Below are 17,322 nucleotides of genomic sequence, written 5' to 3' on the forward strand. Positions count from 1 at the left end.
TTATGTTCATAAACCAAAATTACATATATTTATTAATTAACAACTATTTCTTGGTTTTATGTACAAACATTTCTTGGCTCTATATAATTAAATTCAGATTTCTCCTGACAGGAAAAGTCACCTCTCCACATTACAAAAACCTTTCCATTCCTATCTGGAAACTATACTTTTTAGCTTGTGGAATAGAAATGATCCACCTCTTTGATATGGATGCTGAAATTTAGTTCATGAAACAGAATATGTATCTGTTTATATGTCTTTCTGTAATGGGATTCTGGACAGTGGTATGTGGTTTTCTGTATATGCATGAAGGATTAGATGCATATTTTTTTCTCTCTACAAAAATGTCATCAGCATTGTCAGTTTTGGAAAGGGAGAGAACTCCCTTTTTTATATTAAAAATAATCAGAATTGAGAATCAACAAATCTTTATAAAAACTATAAAGTATGACTATGAAACTCTAAAAGTGTTTTTTTAAATGACTCACATACTGAAATTTGTATACTTGAGTGAGTGTTGTCCTTTACTGTGGTAATCTTGGATTTCACAAAAGGTGCTGTCATTCATGTCATGTTGTTACTACATATTTGGAACAGTTTTAGTGCCAGTGTGTGACCAGGAAGCTTTCTTCAACCAATACTGCAAGTCATTGCATTATTATGATCTGTGCAAGTGGGTGTACAGCCTTTGGGAACCTAATGAACATCTTGTTCATAAGTCTGTGTTCTCTTCAAATAAAATAAGCAACCATCAAGTATATTTTTACTCTAATTGGCATTTTCTTTCCAGACAAAAACACATGTGTATCACACAGAAGCAGGACTATGAGTCTGATGGACTCATGAGGTTCTTTGTTGGCTAAAGGATCTCCTAGGCTAGGCCTACATCATTAAGTTTCAAGATGAACCCATGAGTGTATGGGCCTGTTGTTAACTCACCTCTTGTTTTAGTATTAGTTATATTCCTACCCCAGATAGGATGTAAGGGCTGTACATGACCTGTCACTTATTCCTTTCTTTATTGGATTATAAAGCTTTATGGAAGCCATAATAATTAACATGTGATACTCATTTTGCATTAAGGCTATATAAAATAGACTCTTAAGAAACCAGGAGCAGATGGGTATACTGGTAAAATTACCAAAACTCTAAGGAAGCAATTGTTCAAGTTTTCTATAATCGGTTCCAGAAGACAGAAGCAGAAATATTCCTTCCTAACTCTAAATGAGTCTAATATCAAAACCCAAGACATCACAAGACAACAGCAAACTAGTATGTCAGATGAAGAGGAATGTGAAAGTCCTCTATAAAAGCAGCCACTATGTTGTTATGAAAAGGATAATGAAATTGTGGAGGCATTTCCAGCCTTTCTTACAAACTGTTCATTTCTTCAACCCGATTTACTGTCCTGAGCACTAAACTTTAGGGTCAAGAGATTTTTTTATTTGTTTGTTTGTTTTTTGACAGAGTGGACAGTGAGAGAGAGAGAGAGAGAGAGAGACAGAGAGAAAGGTCTTCCTTTGCCATTGGTTCACCCTCCAATGGCCGCCATGGCCAGCGCGCTGCGGCCAGCGCACCGCGCTGATCCGATGGCAGGAGCCAGGTGCTTCCTCCTGGTCTCCCATGGGGTGCAGGGCCCAAGCACTTGGGTCATCCTCCACTGTACTCCCTGGCCACAGCAGAGAACTGGCCTGGAAGAGGGGCAACCGGGACAGAATCCGGTGCCCCGACCGGGACTAGAACCCGTGTGCTGGCGCCACAAGGCGGAGGATTAGCCTGTTGAGCCGCGGCGCCAGCCAGAAGTCTTAAATTTCACATATTAGTTTTGAGGTTTTCATTCAGAGATGCCAAAAGTTAGACAAAGGCAACTGGACCATAGGGCAAAAGTCTGGGATGCAGTTATAGAATTAAACTTTCTGTTAAGTGGGATGCTCTCAGCAACTTAAGAACCCTCAGTTACAGTTTGCTTGAATAGTACTTTCATTTGCCGTGTACCACTTTATGATGTCTATTTATTAAATCTAAGTCTAGAGAATCCCAGGGTTCACTCAGCAGGTGATTGCCCTCAAAACCGTGGGGTCAGCCTCTCGGGAGTCTCTGGGCCTGGCCACATTTCCACTACTTGTAGCAGCATCACGTGCGTCATGTTCTCATATGGCAAAAGGGAAAGTAGGGTTGCCAAGCAGAAAATATGCAGCAAGCAAGGGCTTATATATCACCATCATCATTTTATTCTTTACATTCAACATAGAAGTTATATGCATATATTGTGTATATGTTTCAAAGTAAACATTGATTGTGGACTGACTACATCTGCCTCCTTAACACATACATTACCTCACATAGTTATTATTTTTGTGGTGGGAACACTTTGCATCCATTCTGTTATTCTGTTTCAAAAATACAATATTTTGCTGTAGTCAGCATCTGTATAATAGATCTCTTGAACTTATTATTCTTGTCTAACTAAAATGTAATATCCTTTGACCAAGATCTCCCTACTGCAGCCACAACCATGCCCGCCCCTGCCGTTCTACCCTTTATGATACCAGCTTTTTAGATTCCATGTTGGAGTGAGATCCGATGATATTTATCTGTCTGTAACTGGTTTGTTTTCCTTCACATAATGATCTCCAGTCCATTCATGTTTTTGCAAATGAAAGGTTTAATTCTTTTTTATGTCTGATGGATATTCCATTATGCATATGTATCACATCTTCTTTATCTGTTTATCAGTTGATGGATGGTATGACTATTGCAAATATGCTGTAATAAATAGAAAAGTGAATATATCTCCTCAATATACTAATTTCATTTGGGGGGAGTGTTTACATACCAGTAGGGATTTGCTTTATCATATAGTAATTCTATTTTTAATTTTTGAAAGGCCTTCTGTAGTATTCTCTACATAGGATGCACTGCATATTTCTACCAACGGATTTTTTTGAATGTCTTCCTGTCCAGGGTTATGTGCTATGCCCATCCCCATACCATCCCTCCCCAAAGGGAAGAGTATTTACAGATTTTATACGTATGATTCATTTGTTGTGACTGAAATACAACATATCAGAAAAAGTTAGAAAACATTAGGAAGTATCTTAGTATCTATTCCTGCTACAGAAGGTCTTTTCTTATAGGTGGTTTTTATTATCACAATAGTGTGATGTCATCAAAAATATGTCCACTGTATGGTAAAAATACCTTCATCCTCCCTCTAGTACTGTTGTGTAAGTGATGATCCTTTGAAAGTAACTGGCCTACATCATCTTTAAGAACGGTGGGCATGGTGACAACTCTGATTTGATCATTTACCAGTTTATCCATGTTTCGTATCACCCTGCACCTTATAAATATGAATAATTATTAAGTGCTAATTAAAAATAATTTTAAAAAGAGTACTTATGGTATTTAAATTCTATGATTCCTGGTATGCACCCTTTTTTAAAAAAATCACATTTGTGAAATTATTTTCTGGGTGCAACAATAAGTTTCTCTTAGAAACCACTTAGTACTATCTCACTGTTCCATTAGTAGATAATGACTGAGTTTTCCTTTTTTTTTTTTTTTTTAAAGATTACTTATTTGAAAGGCAGAGTTACAGAGAGACAGATCTTCCATCCATTGGTTCATTCCACAAATGGCCACAATGGCCTGGGTCTGGCCAGGAGCCATGAGCTTCATCCACATCTCCCATGTGAGTGGCAAGAGCCCAAGTACTTGGGCCATCCTCTGCTGCTTTCCCAGGCACTTTAGCTGGGAGCTGGGTGGAAAGTGGAGCAGCTGGGACATGAACTGTCACCTATCTGGGTTGCCAGTGTCACAAGGGTAGCTTTACCCAGTGTGCCAAAATACCAGCCCCAGAAATGAAAATATTTCTAATAAAAACTGAAAATATATTTCTCAACATATGCCTAACAGGTATAAATTGGATTATGATCAGTAAAATATTAATATTACAAAAGACGTGTCAGTCTCAGATGTCTTTTGACAAAGCACTCTTTTCTTGTTTACTAATTCCAATACTCTATTCCAAGTAAACCCATAGTTGTGGCCTTTAATCCACTTAAGGATTACTTGCTGAAGGTAGTTTCATGTACTGTGTTTGCTATGTGACAGGTACTGAATTAGGTACTAAAATTGTTTAGATGAATAATATGTCATCTGTGTATTTAGAACAGGTGGTGTATGAGATGAAATCAATCGAAAAGAGAACAGGAAACAGCTAGGTAAAAAACAAAACCCAGAGTGAAAAAGACTCCTGAGGGGAAAATAGGGTAGAGTTCAGATATAAATGTGTCTGGGTTAGCACTGCACAGGCAATGAAACAGGCAAGAAGCAGAGCATCAGTTTGAGAGGTAGACAAACCTATTAAATAAGACAAGCAGAACCAATAAAAGTGGAGCTTAGACAATTTACAATAGAGTGGAAGCAATTGAATTCCAGAAAGTAAGGTTCTGGGTTTCAATATCATTACTGAAGGGAATATTGTCTATCATTTAGACATGAACTCGTGGATGTGAGTGCGTTAGATGGTCTACAAATGCCACCATGCACCTACAACCTCTGTGAGTGAGGTGAATAGGTATTAACTGCTCATTTGTTTACTGAGAACTTCAATAAACTAGGTAGTACCAGAAGTAAATAAAAGACGGGGCTTCTGTCCTCAAAAAGTTAATAATATCTGATGTGAAGATAGGAAAGTCAGCAATGTGATAGCATGTTTTTGCCACAACTTTCCTTTGGCAGCAAATTTTTTCTGACTTTAAAAAACTGTATTGCATGCCATGCATTGACATTTGAGTCAGGACTGTATGGTTTATACAGTTTATTTGTTTTATTTGTTCTATTACAGAAAAGACCATGTGAGTTGGTATTTGCATGTGTTTTTAAGTAGACATTTTTATCTGTGTCTACCACATCTCCTTGTATTGTGAGAAGTCCAAAATTTAAATCCTTTCTCAAATTTAATTATCTGGTACTTTCCCACAACAGCCTGTCTCCTACTGACATCTCAAATTTCATTTTGTTCACATATCTTTTATGTGTGCCTCCTTGATATTGATAACAATGGCTGGTGTAAGAGCTTATCTCCTTTTGATTCTGAAAATGTAATAAAGAAGGAAAATACAAAGTAACAGCCACATGGACTAGTTATTTAATCAGGCATCCTTCCAGCTTCCATATCAAACTAATATTGAGGAAAATGCAGGATGCATGCTACAGCTCAACCACAAGCATTTCAGAGAAAGACACTGGTGGTTAGGGACAGTGCTTCTTTGACAAATACATGAAGGAACAAGGTATTGAAGTAACACCAGCTAAAGTGATCTTGTGAGACACTGTAATTTCAGAAAGGTGATCTTATTTCTTGTATATTCTTTACTTAAGAATAATGCTTTTATTCTCACCTAACAATTTATGAGTAGAAATGACTTGAAAATTAGGAAATATCCTTCTTGACTCTATTTTGAAGTTTACTTCACTTACTCCACCCAAAGGTATTTTCAATAATTAGAACTAAAGGAGTACTTGGGACAAAACATAATGTTAAAAAAAAAAAAAACCCTAAGATATTAATGTAGTTCTTGCATGAGTTTTGACATATTTGTTTTTGTAACAACCTGGGCAACGTTTCTTATAACTTAGAGAAATCCCACCTTTTGTGTAACTCAAATTCTTTAAAAGTGGGTGGGTATTTGGCTACCTTAAGACTCAAATTACGATAATGACTGCTTCACCTATTGGAATCCCAATGTTGGTTTGCGTTCTTGCTTTGGATCTTGTCTCTAGCCTTCTGCCAATGCAGACTCTGGGAGGCAGTGGTGGTGACTCAAGTAATTGTATCCCTGCCTGGATTCACAGCTTTTGCCTGGGCCATAGCAGGTGTCTGGGAAGATAGCCAATGGATAGGAGCTTGCTCTCTGTATAGCTCTCTTCTCTCTCCTCTCCTCTCCTCTCCCCCACCCCACCTCTCATCTGTATGGCTTTCTCTCAAATAAATATTTTTAAATTGTAAGTTCTTATATTAAACTCACAATGTTTTTCTAGTAAAAGTTCTAGTATTCATAGAGTATCATGATTTTTATTTGAAAGAGGAGTAAAATTAAAGATGCACCACTATTTATTTAAAATCAGAGGTCAGATATTTTTTAGTAAAGAAGATTCTAGAGAAATAACTTTGATTTCCAAATGTGATTTTTTAAAAAAATCAGACATTCGGCTTTGCTCTTTTCTGTCACTTTTTAAACTAGCAGATTTTCTTGATCTCAAAATTTTGGTGCTGCTTATAAAGTTGATAATTGTGCATTTTAGATTTTACCAAATTGTGCTCAATTTTTGTATATATTTACCTACAAAATATTATCGTAATTATATGTGCTATTTGACCCTGTATGAGAAAAAGACTTGCATTTCGTAGTGAGGATTATTTCATGGAGTCCCATCATTTGCTGGAACCTTAGTTTTGGGGGCTGAGAGTGTAGACAGGGGTCCTGGGCAAGCTGAGGGTCAGGCCTCCCTCACTAAGGCCATTACCTTGTTCGTAACTACTGCCATTTTTTCTCAACTTAGCATCATGCTTGTAGTCAGGAAGATTCATTTATAGAGAAAAATAAGGAGTAGCTTCCTTTTTTATTTTTTCAACCTATGCTTTGCAAGCCACAGATAACAAATATCTGGAAATGAGTGTGAAGTATTGAAGCATTCAGGAATTTCAGAGATGATTATACTGGGGTTTGAATCCTAGCTCTGCAAGAATACCTGAGTGTGACCGCAAGGAAGATGGCTAAACTCCCAAACATACTATCCTTTATACACAGTGATTTGAAAGAATCTTCAAAATATCATCTCTAAAATAAGATGTGAAGATAATTTGGTTTTCTAAACATTTTGATTTCTGGTTTATCAATGGAATGAAGACTTCTAAGATATAACATAAAATAGTGATTATTAAACATTGTATCACAGAATCAAACTACTGGTTTGTATCTAGCACTTTGAAGTAGAATAGAAAAAAATTAAAAAATATAATTTCCATCAACTTCTATGAGGATTGGTATTGCTTTGAAAATGTTTTTTGTTGTATATTTGTATCATGTATATGAATTGTTTTGTGAAATGTCTTAGCATGTTGAAATTTTTTTTAATGCTTGAAAGTCATTGATCTAAGGAACTGGGCTACCCAGTACAATATAAAACGCAAACCCAAGGAATGTACCATTCAAACACACAGAGCACAGGTAGCCTCAAGAACACTGGGAAGAATCCATGCAGCAGCTCTCTTCCATGCCTATGACTGGCTTGGCTGTCATGTTGCATTATGTAAAGCAGCTGAACTGGACTCGCAGATGCCACATGCCTGCTATTATTATCTAGAAACACGTGTCCACTGAGCTGCATGCTTGTGAAAAGAAAGCAAATAAACTGTGCATTCTCAGTGTATATGAAGACTGTTTTAAGCATCTTTCCTCAAAATTCATGATACTACAATGGGTGTTGTGAGAACTCATTTCTTTCCTCTACACACTTTTACATTTGTCCTTTGACATGTTTTGGTAAATGACAAGATGGCTACTTCATGCTCTTAAAATCTTGGTGTATCAACAAACAACTCCTGCATCCTGGTAGCACCATGTCTAGTAACTTTCAGCCTGTGTTATATTTCTCTATTTTCTGAAACAGAGTATGAAATCGTCAGGCCTAAGTTATCCTGGCCCTCAATCTGTGAATGGATGCATAATGATGGGAAAATACAATCCTTATCAGAACAAGCAGATGTTCTCAAATATTGACTGAGGTGCATAATGATTTGGGCATAGTACATCATGCAAGGAAGAACAGTAATGTTCCAATTCTTGCTGTCTTATTTTCTATGAATGTGGAATTTTTCTTTAAGGAAATCATTTTCCATGATCTTGGTGAATTCAGCTACATGCGTCAAATCAGGCATCCTTGAATATTTGAAACTTTTGCCAATAGGTCCAATAATGTGTTTTGTGCTACCTTCTTTTAGGAAGAAAACGGTTCAGAAAGTCAGCTGTTCTAGTTAGACCCCTCTTTGGCTTTTTTTAGGATGAGCTCTACACCCATTCCATCTAAGTTTTGGAAAGGAAATCTTTCATACTAAACACTCTACTCATTTAGATTAATTCAGTGTTAAAAAGCCAATCAAAGGAGAGAAAGCCTATATGTAAATATATGAAGTGACTGATATTCGACCCTTTTTGACTTGTAAAGATGGTGCTTTCATTTAGTTCAATCCAATTGTACCTCTAAGAAGTAAGGCAATGTCCTACATCCAATTTATAATTGCTCTTAAAAATTCAGACTCTGAATTTTGCTGAGATTTAGATGTGGTCTAATGCTTTTTGTTTTCTATTTATCATCAATTTTCTTTGTTTGAATGCAACAGATACGTGGTAAAGCAAAGTAGACACAAAATAAAGAATTATTTTTCTGATTAAGAGCTGTCTAGCAGCAAAGGAAAGCAAGTTGCTGCTGCTTTTGTGTATAAAATGACACAAAACTTGATAACTATTTAAATAGGTGGGCTTTCTTCAACATTTTTTTCGCTTTGGTCTTACCATCATTAAATTTCTGCTTATTTTATTCCTGTATTTATTATTCATATATTTCCGTTCATTCATTTTTGAAGAAAGAATAACAGGTGAATGTGTGCTTTTTCCCCTTTACTAGATGCTTGCTGAAGCACCTGTCTATTGCTATATCCTACTTTTCTCTCTCATTTACTTTAGTATTGCATCATAATTTATTTCCTTTATTCTTTATGCTTTTTCTTGGTCCAGAAAGAGTTCTTTGTTCTATGGATCTTTTTTAAAAACAATTACTATTTAAAGCATTAATACTTTTTTGGTTAGCAATATTTCACTTTGCCTGTATAATGTGTATAGTGATCAAATCAGAGTAATTTACATTTTCCTCTCTTTGTCATTACTTTATGAGTAATAATTGGGATGTCTCTCTTCTGTTTTTTTCTAAGAAATTTTTTGTTAGGTAGAATTACAGACAGAGAGGGAGAGACAAAGAGAAAGGTCTTAAATCTGCTGGCTCACTCCACAAATGGCCACAAATGGCCAGAGCTGGGTCAATCCAAAGTCAGGAGCCAGGAGCTTCCTTCCTCCTGGTCTTCCACGTGGGTGCAAGGGTCCGAGCACTTGGGCCATCTTCTACTGCTTTTTCAGGCCATAACAGAGAGCTGGATCAGAACTGGCGCCCATATGGGATGCTGGCACTGCTTATCCTACTACTTCACAGTGGTGGCCCCTCTCTCTGTTTTCTCAAAAAATAGATATATATATAATAGGATATTGTGAACTAGAGTTACCTATCTTGCTGTGTAAACACAGGAAACTTACAGCCTTCAAACTCTGATGTGGTGTTGGCCACCCAACCTCCCTTTATTCCCCTCTTTCCATACCAATCTCTTGTAATTCCTATTCTAAGTTTGCATTGAGTCTTTTTAGCTTTCTGGTTGATGGTTTGGAAACTCTTGCCTCTGACCATCTCTACCCAATGCTGTAGGGTTTCTGTTTATGTCAAAGAACCCACATTTTATTCTTCAAATTGCCCCCTCCCCTTGTGATTCAGATTCAGAGCAGCAGGCTGATATATGCAGGCTAGCAATTCCTAACTTTGACTGCACATAGGGAAATCACCTGGGGAGTTTAACAACTATTGACATCTGGGACCCTCCAGCAATTCTGGTTGAATTGGTCTGAAGCAAGGTCTGTGCGTTAGGATCGTTAAAGCTTCCCACAACACCCGAGTGAGGTTCTAGCAACAGTGGCTCGGCATTGCACGTGTCTTTGGCCTCCTTGAAGGCAGGTCCAAATTTCGGGATAGGCCAGAAGGCAATGTCCTATCCATTTTCATAGCCATTTTTAGGAATTGGCTTTGGTGCCATTTCTGAAGTTTTTGCTGTGTGCCCTAAATTCATCAGAGTGGAGTTCAGATCTCCATGGGGGTGAGCGATAATATCCGTACGAGCCTTTAAGAAGCTCAGCGGTACCCACTGCAAGCTCTGCGGCTCGGCTGATGATTCAGGCAGCTTTCTCCTGGGAGTAATTAACAGCTGTGTAAAGATGCGATCACCTGAAGCAGCTGTGTAAGCAAGAGCTTTTGTTTCTAGCAGCAAAGAAATTGTATCACAGCACCATTTTGCCCGCGTATCTGAGAGCATCAGTGTAATCAGTATTAGAAGGAAGCATTGTGAGACCAAATAACAGAAAGAGATTAATTTCTGTTAAATATCTGCATCTGCTGGTTCTCCAAAGTAGATTAGGCTGGGACAGGCCAATGGAGGATTTGCCCCAGTCTCCTTTGATTTTGTGCTCTGTTCCAGCAGTCGCCACGGAGGTTCCCCAGATGGAGGGAGAGAGGAGTAAGAAGTGATCCCGAACATGTAAGAAATCCTCAGTTTAATCTCTGTTTGAATGAATTGTGGTGTTATCTGGGTTCCGTCTTAATTTACATTGAAAATGACTTGTTTTTATTTAGAAACAAAGACGTTTTTCTTTCTTTATGTAACTAAAGTATTAAAAAAAAACTTTCTCAGAGACCCTGAACTGAACTTATTGCTACCTATAATGTCATTTTTACTGATAATCCAGTCTCTCTATGCATGATTGGTAGAGAATCGTTCATAATTACTGGGTATAATTTTACTTCTTTCTACTTTCATATTGTTTACTTGAAAAAGACAAAGATTTTTTTTCATTTTTTGCTGTAACTTTTATGTTTCAATGCCTCAGTGCATTAAGTAAACTATAAAAACAGGCATTAGTTGTTTTTTTTTTTTTCTAGAAGAAAGGATTTCAAATGAATATATTATGTGTATTTCTGTTCCATATCAAAAGTCCAACTAGTTGTTCTCAAGAGACGCTCTTAATTGCCTCTGTAGAATGATCGAGGCTAAGGAAAATGTTACTAAGCACTGGCTTTAACCTAAGGCAAGGGTTGGTGGCAGGATTTTGCAAAGACATCTTTCTCTTTTTGACACAAGCTGTGCAACTTTGGTTGCTAATTTAGAGGCAAGCATGATAGGGGATTTATGCTAGGTTTCTGCTTGGTTTTGTTAGAACCTTGCTGAAGCCCTGGGGAAGGGCTTTAAGCTTCCTTTGATGGTTATTTTTTATGACAGTAGCAAAGGGTATTCTTGAAGGTTGTCAGTTCAAAAGGGCCACCTTGTTACTATTAGTTGATCCAGATTGGGTTTCTAAATATCATATCAACTGAGGAGGCTGTGGAGTCCTGTGACATACCCTATGACTCCCTCTATGTACTTAACTCCAGTTTGGCTAAAATATAGAAAACAAGCCAAATAAATAAAAAAATGTAAAGAACAGAAACAAAAGTAGTCTTAGAAATTCTTTAAAAGAAACTTCAAACACCAGGGTCTGGCTTATTCACAGGATGAATATAGGCCTGGTCACAGTATTAAAGAATCTTTGCATGGTATGCCCTGGAAACCATTACAGCTTAATGATCTTATCAAAACACTGAGGAATCTATGGAACCAAAAGGAGAATTCAGCATTTGTGTATCCAAGAGAGTGCAATCCAGAGCAACTTCAGGGAACTCAATGGCTGGAATATGTTCTCCAGGTTTCTACTGGTCTCCTGGAGGCCCAACAGCTTAAGTCTCTTTGTGTCTCAGTTCCAGACTGGCAGGACAACAATGTGATTTTCCCATTTTGGGTGAGGGATCCCTCCTCACTCATATTCATTAGCAATAGTCAAGGAAGCTGTTCTGGGAACAAAAACATGGTCCTTAGGAATGACTCCTGTGGACAGTAGGGAGAGTTCTCATTTATTAGTGCTCAACAGATAACGCTATAGAATTCTGTGGTTACTTTCACAGGATCCTTAACATGAGGAGGCAACCAAGATACTGGAAATTTATGACCATATTATTCCCAGTGTCAGGCCTTTCTGTCTTACCAATATTGTCTTATATAATTGAAATTGGATACTAAATAACTGTACTTTAAGTAGGATGATAATATTTCACTTTAGAGAATTAAACTGATGTTTGAACAGTCTTTAGAGTCGGCAGCTGTTTTAAGTTTCCGTGAACACTAAAAGATTGTTCACTGAGGGGAGATTCTTCCCTCCGAGGAGCTATGTCTTACCTTAGTTATCTCTCTCCATTTTCTTTCCCTCTTTCACATTTCCTGTCTTAGAAAGAAAAACTGAGGGAAAAAGGTGAAATTGGCATGAAAGGATGTGTGGGAAGGAAGGGAAAGGAAAAAGGCACTGAGAAAGAAGAAATGCATAGGAATGGAAAGGACACTGTTCAAAGAGGGTATCCCCTCACCCAGTATAGCCTGTTGGAAAGTTAGAGGGAGCCACTGCTTCCAGGAATCATTTTAGGCAATTGAGGCCAGGCCATTGCAGTCACTTCTGTTCCTCTCTCATTGCCCCTAATTTCTAAAATGACTTTACAAAAAGCTCAAGCCTTCAGTCTCCCTTCAACACGCAGGACCAAGTTGATTTAAATTCAAAACAAGTTCCAAATTGACTCATATCAAACTTTGCCTCAGACCAGGTTTTGATAGATCTGGAAAGGAACAGAACAGAATGATAATAATATAAAAGATAAAGGGGAAACAGCAGGAGCTGAGAACCCCCAAAATGACCTTGCCTCTCTTCACAGTTTGCCTGGTGCTCTCGTTGATTAGAATTTTATTTCATTTGCTTATGAAAAAGAAAATCATTGACATGAAGATCAACTATGGAGATATTTTACAGATATTGACCTTTCACAAACAAATTTCATTCACCTTATTTGGGAGCTAACCCTAAAGGTGTGAGCTGACTGCAACACTATCAAAAGCCTATTTGCCGAGGAAAAGTGCAACCTGCATTGTCCAGCCCCTGGACCATAAGCTGTCCAAGGATGCATGCTTGGTCTGCTGTGTCACGACAGAATATTCAGCACCTACCATTGAGCCTGTACATGGACTGACATTTGGTGGAAGGATGCGAAGTCATGAAGTGCTATCCACACAACACGATGACAACTGGAAAATCCTGGGAAGCAGTGCAGAATTTAGCGCAGTATTTGAGAAAAGAGACCCTTGTGGAGTGGGTTTTTTGGCTGAGCAATTAAGAAGAGATAGCATGCCCATATAAGAGTGCCTGGGTTCAGGTCCTGGCTTAAGAAAAAGGTTTCAATAAAAAATGTAGCAAGGGAGTATTAAACCTAGCAGTTAGGATGCCCATATCAGAGCGCCTGGGTTTCATACCCAGCTCTGCTCCTGACTGTTGCTTTCTGCTAATGAAGACCCCGGAAGATAGCAGTGATAGCTCAAGTAATTGGGTCTTTACCTTCCATGTAGGAGACTGGATTGAGTTCCTGGCTTCAGCCTGACCCAGGCCCAGCTGTTGCAGGCATGTGGGGAATGGACCAGCAGATGGGAGATTTGTTTTAAAAAAGGAAGGGGGGGGGAATCCATAAATTAGACTAAATTGATTCAAATAATGACTCTGCCATTTTTTGGCATTGTGATCACATTGATTCATTTTACTTCTCTGAATCTTCTCTGCAAAAATTAGGTTAATAACAATCTGAGCTTCCTCATGGAATTGTTCTTAAATCATCTGTTGAACCCAATTCATTTATTTAGCCCATCACAAGTTGCACACTCAAAACAAGTATAACAGATTGTCATATGGGGCAATAAGCAGAGACGAATCAAAATCTAGTAGATGCCTTGAGTTTTAATAATGATGGAAACATTCATTCTGTCACATTTATTACTTATCAATGGAATGAGTGAAGTGGAGAGCAGTGATAAACATGCTTCTCATTTTACCTAGTAACATTGACATTCTAAGCAGCAACACTGTGACGGAGACAGAAGATGGCTTGTTGTAGTTCTCTGTTCTATCAACGAACCAATAAATAAATTGTAAAATATTCAAATAGGAAGCAAGTAGTTTGGAAATTCGTATTTGCTCTTGTTCTTCTCCATTAGCATGATCAAAAGCATCAGTGTGCTCTCAGCAGTGAGTGATCATGTTCCTGAAACGTCATTTGTAGGCCCCTCCATAGAAAGGGGGGGGAGGGATTTGGAGGCAGCATGATGATGCTTTTTGTAAAGCCAGACTCGTTTTTGGATCTGTAGTTCCCCTTTTGGGTGGTTATTTTTAAACAGTCTAGATGTTCACATTTTCATATTTGTTGTCTAATGGTGTGCGAGACTAACGGTGCTGATCAAAACCAGGCTAACCAAGGTTTAAACTGCTTTTGACAGCCTTCTAATGACAAGTTCAATTCTGATTTGTATCTCCCTTCCTTTTCTAACCCTCCAGCCTGGCAGAAATAGTCCATTTGGGGTTAAATTTATGTCTGTCAGAACACTTGAGATTTATAGCAACTAGAATTAAATTAATCCCACACTCAATATTTGAATTTGTGTCCACATGTACTGCAGAGTCCGGTGGAGCACTTTTGTCCACAGCATTAGGGATTATTCAGGAATCAGTCACTGTCAGATGTTTATGTATTCAAGGTTAGTGAGAGTGGGGGAAGGGATCAGGGATTCTGAGTAAAATGTGAACGCTTTGGTTAATATTCTTACAAAGAATTCATTAACTTCCATAATATGTAATTTGAGAGAAAAGGTTCTAATCACTACACATTTAAATAGGCACTTGTACTTAATACATGCCAGGGTTTTGATAATAAGTGGTTATTTCATACCTAGAAACGCTATTTTAAATGTATCAGTGAGGTCCATGGAACTATGTAAAATGTTTGGAATGGGAAATAAATACAAGCATTACTGATATTAGATCAGATTACATTAAATTGGATTAGGGTATGTGAAAATATAGGACAGAATATATTTCTAAAGTAATTCAAAACTAATTCACCATTACTAAGCTATGATTCAGCTGCAATCTAAATGGAAAGCAGAGTGCTGGTTTGTTCTCTCTCTCTCTCTCTCTCTCTCTCTCTCTCAGTAAGCAATAGAAAGCTTAAAAAGTTGTAAACATTCTTTTTGGAAGAAAAATATTCCCTTGCTTTTGAACATAAAGTGATTTTTAAAAATCATTTTGTAGAACTGCCTGCCTTTACCACTTCTTCACCTTGAATATTTAAAGCTCTCTAAACTCGAAGGGAAATCAGACTTTGTCTTGGTGGTTAAAGCTATCAAGGCTAAATTCAGATTATCTAACAGTGTCTTAGTTATGCATATTATCCTGGGGCTAAAGGACTCCAACAGTATTTGTTTTGACAGAAAACCTTTGGTCATCATATTTTAACGAATTGAGTATTGTTATTAGACCAACTGTTAGATCCTTTGTATCAATGACTATTGGTCAAATGTCTAGATTTGCAGACACTCCAATAAAAGTCAATTTAAGTCCCCAAAGGTATCTTTATTTGAAAGCAGTAAGAAAACAATAAACAAATCTTAGCCACCTTGTGAACAGAAATAATTTTAAATATATTATATAAATGAACAGTGCCTTTCCTAGAATTTTGAAAGTTCCATCTTCCAGTGTGGTTGTCCACAGGATCCTTTTCCTTAACTCTTCGTCTCTTTCTTTCTTTTGATTTCCCCCATAGACAAAGAACCACCTTTGTTCATATACTATTAAACTGTAAAAATTACATTAAGGGTAAGAGGGTCCTTGAGAATTTCAGTTTAACCTTTTCAATAACTAAAATCTGTCACTATGTATTATCCTGTGTAATTATTTCACATGTTGTATTGGCTAGACTAAAATGGTGACATCTTACAAATCATTTACACATTATAAAGTTCATTTGGGGCTTGAAAAAAAAAAAAAAAAAAAAAAAAAGAAGCCCCAGTTCCCCTAACGAAGCCACCACCAGAATAGCTGTGAAACATTCTGGAATTTCATCATTGACAGGTGATTTTATATATATATATATATATATATATATATATATATAGACAAAGCACTTTCTTTTTAATTGACAGAGTCAGTGAAAGATAGAGACAGAGAGAAAGGTCTTCTTTCCGTTGGTTCACCCCCTAAATGGCCACTACGGCCGGAACTACTCCGATCCGAAGCCAGGAGCCAGGTGCTTCCTCCTGGTCTCCCATGGGGTGCAGGGCCCAAGCACTTGGGCCATCCTCCACTGCCTTCCCGGGCCACAGCAGAGAGCTGGCCTGGAAGAGGAGCAACTGGGACTAGAACCAGTGCCCATGTGGGATGCTGTCACCACAGGTGGAGGATTAACCAAGTGAGCCATGGTGGCGGCCCTTGACAGATGATTTAAGGATATTGACAATGGATGGTACAATTAACTAGATTCAGAAATCATTGCTTGCTTGTTTTTCCTTTCCATCTATATGAATTTTAACTCTAAACAATTCCACCAATAAAAATGTGATCCAAACAGGGTATTTAAGAAGAAATTGTTACTAGGGTTGGGAAGGCTAACGTTGTTACCATGTTTCCCTGCAATCCGTTCTATTGGTTGGAAAGATTGTGTGCTATTAGTGACTATGTAAAAGCTACGAGGAGTCAGCCCATCACCATTATCTGACTAATTGCCTTGTGAAGTGCTTTTAGAAAAATTGGACCGGAAAGGCAGTCTATAGCCCCCATTTATGGTCTATTCTTAGCACCAATGATGCCCCAGAGAACAGCACATTGTAAAGTCTGCTTTTCAGATGATAATGTTTTCCTCAAAGTGATGCAGACTCTGAAATACTCTCCTGCTGAAAGATACAAAGTTATCCTCTTCTTTTTGCTCCTGTGAGGTTCATCATCTGCGTGTTGATTTGCACTTCAACTTTCTTCATTCAGACTCTCCATTTTTTGGCACTTGCCTTGAATTTAAAAGAAGCTGAAAGGAGTACATGGATTAACTCTAGTGGTTGGATTAACTGAGAGAGTTTCTTTGGTAATTTCAAGGTTTTATAATTCTGTTTTAAGACTCTCATCTGCTTTTATCTTCTACATGGTAAAACAACTAAAATATTTAAGAAAGAAAACTGTTGTTCCAAGGTACATATGAGTGTTTCCAGAATACTTTTTTGAAAAATGGATAGAAATATATCTTGTTTCTCCTCATCCTTCTCAAAAAATTAAATCTATTTTTTTATTATTTTTAATATAAGCCTTTGCTGTTAAAAAGAAAATACCAGAAATTGCATGGGTAAAATAATGTAAGGGTAAATGAAGTTCATCACTTGCAATGTACTCCCTCTATGTCAGAAAGACTATAAAATAAAAGCCTCTACAGCATATGCTTACTTATTATAATTCTAATTTATGAATTACTTGTTTGCTGTTAGCTGAAATTTCCTTGGCAGGA

At 37.5% G+C, this 17,322-nt stretch overlaps 1 protein-coding gene across 10 annotated transcripts in view; it reads left to right on the plus strand.

The window, feature by feature from the left end:
- SYT1 (synaptotagmin 1) overlaps positions 1-17,322 on the plus strand; it is a 619,940-nt gene that overhangs the window by 149,675 nt on the left and 452,943 nt on the right. For 2 of the 10 annotated variants that reach the window (XM_089307486.1, XM_051846475.3), the window contains exon 3: positions 10,361-10,420. The exons of 3 other annotated variants lie outside the window; for them this stretch is intronic. The gene's annotated coding sequence lies outside the window, so the exon portion shown is untranslated. 5 more of the 10 variants (XM_089307484.1, XM_089307488.1, XM_089307483.1 and 2 more) reach the window with 4 other exon arrangements.

This window comes from Oryctolagus cuniculus, chromosome 11 (genome assembly GCF_051225735.1).
Source record: "Oryctolagus cuniculus isolate XC-2025 breed Fujian yellow rabbit chromosome 11, ASM5122573v1, whole genome shotgun sequence".
Lineage (NCBI taxonomy): Eukaryota > Metazoa > Chordata > Mammalia > Lagomorpha > Leporidae > Oryctolagus > Oryctolagus cuniculus.